The sequence below is a fragment of the Mytilus edulis genome, chromosome 1 (assembly GCF_963676685.1).
Source record: "Mytilus edulis chromosome 1, xbMytEdul2.2, whole genome shotgun sequence".
Taxonomy (NCBI): domain Eukaryota; kingdom Metazoa; phylum Mollusca; class Bivalvia; order Mytilida; family Mytilidae; genus Mytilus; species Mytilus edulis.
In genome coordinates this window covers 4,412,215-4,423,343 of record NC_092344.1, presented here as the reverse complement: position 1 = coordinate 4,423,343, position 11,129 = coordinate 4,412,215, and the positions used below count along the sequence as shown (strand labels likewise).

The window sequence follows — 11,129 nt, the reverse complement described above, 5'->3', positions numbered from 1 at the left end:
GATTTGTTCGGGTTTGTTAAAAATTTTATTAGACATTTTGGGAAACATTGACTAACGATTGAATATTAACGAATTATGATTTTATAATGATTCGGTGATAAATATTTTTTATCAATGTCAGTTTTAAGAGCAAGAAATGTTCTCTATGCCCAACATATATATATTTACAATGCTGAAACAAAGTTGCAATGACCAGGGGTGGTGTTCCCGAAGCTATCTTAGGACCAGGACGTGTCCTAAGTCCATCTTATGACAGGTATTTATCCTAAGTCGTGTTCTCGAAGCTCTCTTAATTTACGATATATCGCAGTTTTCGTCCTAACTTTAGGACACCTAATTACGTGTCTTAGGATCATCCTATCTTCATCCTAACATAATAAAGTTTGGATTTCGGTTTTTGTTCATTTTTTTACCTGAAGATTAACATGAAATGAAACGCACCATCGGGGTTGACTCGTATAATAAGAAATAAGGCATGATTTTAAACTTTGAACTTCGTTTTTACGATTACACTACCAATTCAATTCTCATTTCAAAACAAGTTCTTTCCCAGTTTAAATTACAATCCTTTTTGATATAATTTTAGTATAACATTAATTTCAAAATCATGGATTTAATTCTTTAATTGTAATTATAAAATTCGTAAACAATTTAATTAATTGGTTTAGTCATTAATAAATGTTTTATCAAAAAATAAATTTGACGATTTAAAATTTCGACTTAGGATATGTTTATGACGTCCTAACATAAGATACGTCTGAGATAGCTTCGAGACACAACTTAAGAGTGTCCTAAATTGATCCTAAGTCCATCCTAAAATTGGTCTTATCTATGACTTAGGACGAATCTTACGATACTTTCGAGAATACCACCCCAGATTGCTGTAAGAGTGAATTGTGTTCAACCTTGATCAATAATTTCCATCTACACCCCAAGGAATAACATGTAAATTTATTTGACTAATAAGATTCTTCTATATATTTTATCATTGCAGCAGTATACAAATTTTAAAGGTGCCGCCATACAGTCTGTGACAACTCATGTCAAAAAACATTTTTAACGATTTGATCCAAAGCTAGCACGTCTTAAATGACATTTAAAAGCAACGAACAGAATTTCATATTGATAAGAATAAACAAGAACCTAAAAAACAGACGGGAGTTGTTTTAAAAATGATAAAGTCTTTTTTAACAAAAATAATTGTACGGCATCTTATGTAACCGTACGCCATATCCTGAAAGAGAATATGGCTTTATCAGGACCCCATCAAAACACAGAACATCTCTTCACTGTCTTGCCACAGAGGCCGTCATTACTTTGGAATTTTTCTTAAATCGCCAATCGTCTAATTAGTTCAATAACCAGTAAAAAGATCATTTTGTAACTTATATGTTCATGAGTCAATCATTTTAACATTATTGTGGTTTTCTAGGTTAAGGTTTAATTTTGATGATTAATTTATGACTTTAGCACAATATAACCAATAAAATTTTCAATTCAAAAATTTAAAAATCGTAGTTAAATAGCGTGGTAGAGTGACTGACTTTAATCCTAACATTTATATCATATCAAAATTATGTCATTTAACTTGATTGAACGAATGTATTAAACATAGCAATAGAAACACTTATGATATAAGTATTAAATTCAAATATATTGTTTTAAAACCAATTGTTTATTTTGTGAGTCAATACTTTATATAGTAAATTGTGGACAAATCTAATTTCTCACCACATGTATGTCTCTGAAAGGGAAACAAAAGTCATCATAATTTTCTTTGGTAAGATTTCATTTAGAGATTTGAAATCAGATATATCACCATTAAAAACCCAATTGTGAAAGCAATGTAACGGAATCTGAATTAACTATATTTGAATTAAATGAACAATGATGTAAAAATTGTCCTCATTAAATAGATATTTACCTTCGTATGATAATTGAGTCTTCAAGACAAAAAATACTAAAGATATCGATACACATTAATTTATTCATTTGACAAAGATTTATTTGTTCCTGATTCATTTTCGCTTTGGAAAATGACAAAAATAAAGCTAATTGTTACATTGAAAACTGGCAAATGTTGCCTAGATCGCTTAGACTCATCCTCGAGTCAGCTCTGTGATCTTTATGCCATTTTTCTTCTGATAGACGAGATAGATAAGAGTCATCAATTATTATAGCTCTTTTCCCACTGACAGAGGCAGTAGTCGGCCAAGCACTTAGAAAGCAGTTAGCTGGTATTGACGGACATTTTTGTGCAGTTTTCTCCGTGATCTGATCAAGATAAGGTGACGTTCAATTTTCTATGATAAGCTGATCGTTCTTCAATTTCTTTTTGATGCAAGTTTGTGAATTTCGACGATCTGTAGGTTTTCCCAAGAGATTTCTTGTTATTTCTGAAAGGAAAACATTTTAGAGCTAAGTCGCCATTCTGTGGATACAATGAGACCAATAAATCTGTTTAAGGATGTTTTGATATGAATTTATTTATTGTATAATTTGTATAATGAAGACGTTTCTGTATCAATTGTAACTCATGCAGGACTTCACAAAATCCAATATGAAAGTGAATAAATATAAATTTAGAAATAACGCCAAAATGATGTTCTTGTATTGAACGGAATTTGTTGGCTATTAAAAGATAATATAAAACAGAATTAATCCTCAACATTGATATTATTAAAGAAATACAAAGAGGCATTACTTTTATTTGACAACTTTGCGGTTAATATAGAAAGTTAACAGTTTAAGGAACGAGATAAGTTTGACATATTGTTTAATCAAGATGACAACTTGTCTTAACATCTCGTCAAATCCCTTTAACATTTTTATCAAGTCTCGTGCTGATCGCGTGCAGAGAAACATTATGGCGAACGTGCTTCCGGATTATATGTTAATTCACAAGTGAACTTTTCATTATCTTTTTATGGGGTCAACTTCATTATTCTGACCAGTTACTGTAGTGGTAAACTTCAAATCACAAAAAAATGGTAAAAGGTCATCTAGAAAGGTCCGTCGGACTGGCTTAATTGAACTGCGCGAGTGAATAATCTTAATGGCCGATATTTATGCTTTGGCGTTACTACACAAGCACAACTTCAAATAGTTTTAAAGAACCACTGCTTGTAACACAACGTGTTTTACTCTCTTTTCGTTCAATCATATATTCATTTGCATGTATGTAAAATTCAGAACTTAGTGGACCATCAATAGGTCTTCAATACAGTGAATGTGTTTGCGATTGGGAGTTAATAATTTGTGTAGAGAGTTAATTTTTCGACCTTATAAATCATGCGCTTTTTTGTGAATCAATATCGATAGCGCGTTGAAAACTCAAAAGTCTATTGCTGACCGTAGTACTGTTATCAGCCATGCATTTAAAGTATTACATATTAGATGTAGGTGTTATATATAAAAAAATAAAACGATTTTATTAAACATCAATAGTTGTAAAACTTTGTCTCAATTTTTGCTATTAATTAGAAAAAAGTCAAATGTCACAATAAAATACAAAATAAACATTAAAAAAGCGCATATATTCAAATTGATGAAACCTTGATATGAGTTCATGGTAAATTAGTTTTACCAGCCTCGCTACCGTTGTGTAAATTGTTGTAGGAATAATTCTGAGCTAGATGATGAATTAGGTTTTTCTCTTATCTAAATGATTGTCATTATATTTAAAATTTTGATGGTGCTGATTTAATTATACACTCCATCTAGCTTGTGATGCAAGAAAGTAAACATCTCTCTTTTGTTCAACAAAACAATTAACCTGTTCAGGTGTACAGAATAATTTCCTAGTTAAAAATCTGACTCGTTATCTGTCGTAGTTAAAACTAATTAACAATTTGTAACGCCAAATAAAGAATCGTTAAAAAACAACACAGTCTTAAAAACGGAGATAACGCAAAATTAATCGTATGGCATTAAATGTATTATGATATTAATTCACTTTGAACGAGGCTGCGTATGTTTTGGTGAAGGTCTTCTGGTTCTGCTGATAAGACGTGATCGATAGAAGTTTAATTCCTATGGCCAATAACTGTATCATAATGTGGATTTATGTTTCGATGAGATAACGGTCCACCACTATTAACATTATGAATATATTCCTCGATTTCTTTCTTCCTTAGAACTGGGCTAAGACGTGTCTGTAGCTCGGGTAATTAAAACAGAATAGTCATATTCCGACTTCTTTCTTGTTTGCAATTGTTATTTGCTACATGGTTATGTCCTAGAAATTAAAACTTAATTATCGAGTTTGAAAAATGATTTTAAAACATCATAGAAAATTTTAAAAGTTATAACTAAAATATAAGCAATTGCATATATTATTTCTCGTGTTTTTACATTATTTTATTTGTATTTTTCTGGATTATTTTCATGATCCAATCTTTTTAACCGATTTCATATGTTTCTGTTTGTTTAAAGTTTAGAATGAATATTAAATTCAGTTTCGTCAATGTACTGTACATTTAAAAAGGAAAATGTTTGAAAAGTTAAAACGCAAATACTTGTGTGGCCTTTTCTCACAAATAAAATGGTTTCTTCTTGTTTCTATTTGAATTGCGAATGAATAATAAGATTTGTAAAAAATAACCATTTAAGATAACAACGTTGAGGTGTATTAGAAAATAAACATTTAAAAAAATGCATTTAAATATGAACAATACATACAGCGGAGAATCAGTGAGAATTAGTTTTAGTCAAACGATGTGTAATTTCTGTTGGGGTTCTGAATTAAACTCATAGGAATTTAACCAAAAAAACCTATCACTTACAAATTTCATCATGGGGTTTATTAAGAATTAAGATTAAAAATGTAAATAAACATCTGTGATAACAGATCAAAGAATCGTACAAGATATTTTATTTTGAATAAATTGCATGTTAAGATGATATCGTATACATCAAAAACGTTCAAAGCCCGTGTAAACACTTCGTTTATTAGTCGTTTTATAAGTATATCTTGTATTTTATCAAAATTATTTCTGTTTATGCGATTATGATAAGATTTGAATAATAGACTACATCATTAAATCCTTGAATTTCTTATCAGTCCCAATCTGCAAGATCGTTAAAATGCTGAGCCATTCCACCAAGGGAATTTCGTTTAAACAGTCTCACAAAGTGCAAAAACTAATGAAAGAAAACACAAGGCAAATAGTGCTGTTCATGTCGGACGAACATTTTAGATATTCTGTTTCGTGCTGCATTCTGATTCTTCAATCACGATTCTGGCAAAACAAGTTGCATTATGTATTCTCAAATGTTAAAACACATGTTCAACAAAAGTTTCTTTTTTTATGAGGAGCTTACAACTTACAAATCCTTAAGTTGGAATCACAAAAAAACTATTAAGAAATTGTATATTTGTTAAAAATTTTCAATAACAAAATAAACAACAGATTTATATACACATAGATGTAGAAAAAGAAAGGAAAAGAGAAAGATAAACTCTTCTGAAAACCAAAAGTTTTATATAATATAACGAAGTATAGGAGAAATTTACCGTACAATAATGACATTGATATTAATTTTCTATATCTATTATTACTGAATATACTTATTTTTTCCAATATTCCAGTGAGAAAAGCACAAAAAATAATATATAAAATTTTAAATGGGGAATATTTGAACAAGGGAAGCAAAAGTAGGTCGTGTAAAAAAACTCTTTTTATCAGCCAACACCTAGCTTAATATATTTTTAAATGTAATCTGCAAACTATATAGTTAAACAGAAGAGTTGTTAAAATAGTTTGAGAAAATATGAATGAAAATAATTATCATTTAACTCCCCTTTTATCAGTTTTAATTTACCATTTTCTAACGATCTTGAATCAAACGACTGTACACTTGTAAATGTTAAAATATGTCATACTTGAATCTGACAAAACATGTAAAGAAATTTAGAACTTTTATTATCATTTACATGCTGAGGTATAGCGATTTAAGCAATTTGTAAAACACTTTAAATTCACTTACATACTTTAACTTTCACACTCTTATGATGTATTTACAGCTTAATATATATATTTTTTATTTCATAATTTAAGATTACGTAATTTTCAAATATTGCCAATTACAAAAGTGCGTTTTTGAATGTTTTAATCTCAACTTTCTGTATTCTCACCGCCCCATTCATAACTATAATATATACTTTGGACGATTTAGATGATGACTTTTATATATCTTCAGTTTTTATTTGTGTCATTGGGTTGCTGTCTCAATTACATACACCCTACACCTCAGTGGCGGATCCAGGGGGGGGGGGTTCCGGGGGTGCGCACCCCCCCCCTTTATTTTTGCCGATCAATGCATTTGTATCGGGGCATATGTTTTGCACCCCCCCCCCCTTTTGCCCTGGGTGCCCTGGGTTAGCACCCCCCTTTCGAAAATTCCTGCATCCGCCCCTGCACCTCCTTATATTTATGACTATATTGATATAAAGTAAAGGTAATTTTAGGTTGTAACTAAGTAAGATACAATTTCAGCCTTTAGTTTTTTATGTTGTGTTTTGTGTTCTATTGTTTGTCTTCTTCTTTGTTAGCCAATAGCGTTGTCTTTTTATTTTCGACACAAGAGTTTGAACGTCGTTCTGGTATCTTTCGCCACTCTTTTTATTATAAGAGTTTGAACGTCATTCTGGTATCTTTCGCCACTCTTTTTATTATAAGAGTTTGAACGTCGTTCTGGTATCTTTCGCCCCTCTTTTTCTGTCTTCAAACATGTAACTTTTTGTTTTGTTTTTCTTTTCCTTTAAAATAGAGTTCCTGAATGGTGACGGTTTACATTATTTCGTAAGAAAGAATCAACGTCATTGCAGGTCACATAAATAGACATGTGACTGTTATGGATATCGGAAGTTTTGGACACTGACATTATGAAATACTTTTACTTAATACTTGAATGCTTTATACACATTGACAAGATTATATATTTTTATGTATTCCTAGAAATATTTACAGAAATAAACCCTAAACAAGATTATAGAAGCAAAGCATTCTCAAATATTCAGCTACAAACCTTATAATTTCAATATAATCCTAAAACGCATCCATAACAAATTCTCACCATTACTGAAAACTGTAATCCTTAAACAATGATAGAAAAAATCCACCAAGATATACAGAAAAAGCAACAAAAATTACATAGACTGACTTTGAAGAAATAACGACAAAAGTGAAGCGTTTGTCATTTATATATGAGAAGATAAAACATTATTGAGCGGTGAAGAGAAGGACTAGTTTGAATTTTTGCTGATAAAAGGATTGTAAGATGTTGGGCTTCTGATCCGATTTAAAGGCAGCCTGTCCATCTTATCGCTGATGTAAATACTAGCACATAGTATAATGGAACGATCAATATAGACGCGTTCACTTCGATCCAGGAAATATCTCAATTATTCAGGAATATATAGCAAACAAAACTGTGTATGAAATTTATATAAACAGATATGCATTTAAAAAAAAAGTTAACGTTTTAATAAAGACAGAACAAAATTTAGAATAGATATACAGACACAAAAAAAACAACAAATAAAACAACATCTAATTGTAAATCAGGAATTGCATGTGTGACACGTTTCCTGATAGGTGTCATCTTCTGATATTTTGTCTTATTTTGGAGGTTTTTTTTCTCTCCAAATTTGAATAATATAATATGATTAATAGTAACGATAGCTGGCCTCTCTGTGTGTATCGATTACGAAAATTCGTGTTGTTGCATTAATAAGAATCTACAATGATTTACAGATTAATCATTTATCATTTGATACTTAACTTGTGTCAGAGATCTTCTCTACTGTGTTCCCTAAAACATACTTAATTCTACATTAGAAAACATATTTGTTTGACGATAAACAAATTAACTTTGAGTTTACCGAAATATTCAATTTAACTTGAATCATTTTAAATTTTTATATTGTTCGAAAAAACCCAAGTAAAAAACATTAATTTTGTTTTGTTTTTGTTATTTTCACATGATGAAATATCGATAACCTAACAGCAACTCAGTTAAACTTATCTTGAAACAAAAACTAAACAACTCAAAAAACTTTTCGTGAAAAAAAACCAACCAAGTTCGTCTGTGCAGTATAGTCTTTATTGTAAGAATTGCGCAGCGTTTAACCATTTTTTCCAGCATACATATAGTGGAGCAGGATGTGCTTACCCTTGGGGAGCACCTGAGATACATCCGTATTTTTGGTGTAGGGTTTGTGTTAAATACTAAGTCTAGTTTTTGGGTAGGGTTTGTGTAAAATACTAAGTCTAGTTGTGGGGTAGGGTTTGTGTTAAATACTAAGTCTAGTTTTGGGTAGGGTTTGTGTTAAATACTAAGTCTAGTTTTTGGGTAGGGTTTGTGTTAAATACTAAGTCTAGTTTTTGGGTAGGGTTTGTGTTAAATACTAAGTCTAGTTTTTGGGTAGGGTTTGTGTTAAATAGTAAGTCTAGTTTTTGGTAGGGTTTGTGTTAAATACTAAGTCTAGTTTTGGGGTAGGGTTTGTGTTAAATACTAAGTCTAGTTTTGGGTAGGGTTTGTGTTAAATACTAAGTCTAGTTTTTGGGTAGGGTTTGTGTTAAATACTAAGTCTAGTTTTTGGGTAGGGTTTGTGTTAAATACTAAGTCTAGTTTTTGGGTAGGGTTTGTGTTAAATACTAAGTCTAGTTTTTGGGTAGGGTTTGTGTTAAATACTAAGTCTAGTTTTTGGGTAGGGTTTGTAATAAATACTAAGTCTAGTTTTGGGGTAGGGTTTGTGTTAAATACTAAGTCTAGTTTTGGGGTAGGGTTTGTGTTAAATACTAAGTCTAGTTTTTGGGTAGGGTTTGTGTTAAATACTAAGTCTAGTTTTTGGGTAGGGTTTGTGTTAAATACTAAGTCTAGTTTTTGGGTAGGGTTTGTGTTAAATACTAAGTCTAGTTTTTGGGTAGGGTTTGTGTTAAATACTAAGTCTAGTTTTTGGGTAGGGTTTGTGTTAAATACTAAGTCTAGTTTTTGGGTAGGGTTTGTAATAAATACTAAGTCTAGTTTTTGGGTAGGGTTTGTGTTAAATACTAAGTCTAGTTTTGGGGTAGGGTTTGTGTTAAATACTAAGTCTAGTTTTTGGGTAGGGTTTGTGTTAAATACTAAGTCTAGTTTTTGGGTAGGGTTTGTGTTAGATACTAAGTCTAGTTTTTGGGTAGGGTTTGTGTTAAATACTAAGTCTAGTTTTTGGGTAGGGTTTGTAATAAATACTAAGTCTAGTTTTTGGGTAGGGTTTGTGTTAAATACTAAGTCTAGTTTTGGGGTAGGGTTTGTGTTAAATACTAAGTCTAGTTTTTGGGTAGGGTTTGTGTTAAATACTAAGTCTAGTTTTTGGGTAGGGTTTGTGTTAAATACTAAGTCTAGTTTTTGGGTAGGGTTTGTAATAACTACTAAGTCTAGTTTTTGGGTAGGGTTTGTGTTAAATACTAAGTCTAGTTTTGGGGTAGGGTTTGTGTTAAATACTAAGTCTAGTTTTTGGGTAGGGTTTGTGTTAAATACTAAGTCTAGTTTTTGGGTAGGGTTTGTGTTAGATACTAAGTCTATAGTTTTTGATGTTGTGTTTTGGATAACGTTGTTTTTTTTTTTTCTCTTTGTCTCTTTTTTGTTTGCGATGGCGTTGTATATTTGTGTTTGACATCTGAGTCTGTTGTCCCTTTGGTATATTTTTACTGTTTTATCAATATAAATGACAATTTTTCTGGATGATGGTATCCTTTTTATAATTTGTGGATGGATAAACCAAAGACTAACATTCATTATAATGTAGAATGAATTTTATTTTAGATAGATGGTTGCTATATAATTATATTGAAATATATTTCGAAAAAATGTCATCAGCTCAAAATGAAATATTAAGTTTGTACTTTGCCATAGACATCAATTCAGTTTTGTTTCCATTCGGTTGTAGATTTATATCTCACATAAGGAAGTTAGTATTATTTTCTTATGTCCTGACACTTGACTCTCTTGACTTAATATACCACAAATTATATGGGAACAGGGTTGTCTTAAAAGGCACCATAGTCAAATACTCAATTTCCTTTGTTGTAATCGCTTTTCTATATGTTAATCTTCATATGAACAGGAACGCTCGTATAGACAAAAAAAGTCAGCAACTCTGTGGTATATACATATAGGGTTTTCTAAATAATCCATTCAAATGCTTAGAGAGTCGGCGTAAACTGGTTACTAAGTGGTAAATGGTAACCATTTTACTTAGAAATAGTAGTTACAGAACGACAAATAGACAAATTATACCGAGCTTGGTATTCGAAGGTAACACTTTGATAGACATTGAATGATATGTCCCAAATATAACAATTTAACATTTCAAATTAACAACACATGCATGCATGCAATTTTCATATTCGTTTTTGAATTTTTGCTCACAACTCTGAACGTGAAAAAGTGATAATATTTATCTGTTGGATTAAAGTTTCAAGTACTTAGATAGAATAGAAACCAATGTAGTGAGACAGAATGAGACCAATAACAGTTACCACCAAGGAAATAATGTTGTCACTCTGAAAAATTATGATATTCTAAAGAGAGAAATAGGATAGAGATCGTAGATTGTTACCATGGAAACGTCGATTCCTTTCTGATTGATTCGTATAAATATTCAGACCAGAAATCCAGAAAATGACTTCAGCAATGTTTTATATCAGGTTTTTATTTTGTATTCTTAAATAGATTTAGATTTTGATAGATAAAAAATATCGAATCAATCATCTGATAGCGGACAATTTGCACATAAACAATTACAATGATACCCATATTTGGAAGATAACATCGCAATCGTGAGATTGGCGGGGTGATTTATATGCAAATGCATATCAGTTCTGATGGTCGCTAACACAGACAGTGAACTTTTTCATCTGTTCACTTTACTTCCACTTGTAAGAAGGTCAACTCGATTAACCATTTTATTTCATTTTACATCCCATCCAATCTTCATGTAATGGGCCGTTTCAGAAATGTGGATTTTAATCTTATATATTTTGCATGAAACAGGAGAAAACATTAAATCTATTTTTCAAAATATTACTTGTAAATGACAACACTTTAATTAAAGGTTACTACCAGTCGTATTTTGAAAAGGT

The 11,129-nt window shown here is 30.9% G+C and overlaps 1 long non-coding RNA gene across 1 annotated transcript; it reads right to left on the bottom strand.

Annotated features, from left to right (window-relative positions):
- Window positions 1–1,967: 1,967 nt before the first annotated feature.
- LOC139519076 (uncharacterized) lies at window positions 1,968–7,189 on the bottom strand. The gene is made up of 2 exons (XR_011663512.1): window positions 7,030–7,189; window positions 1,968–2,396 (listed from the first exon to the last, which is right to left on the bottom strand). It is a non-coding gene; the product is annotated as an uncharacterized lncRNA (long non-coding RNA).
- Window positions 7,190–11,129: the final 3,940 nt, after the last annotated feature.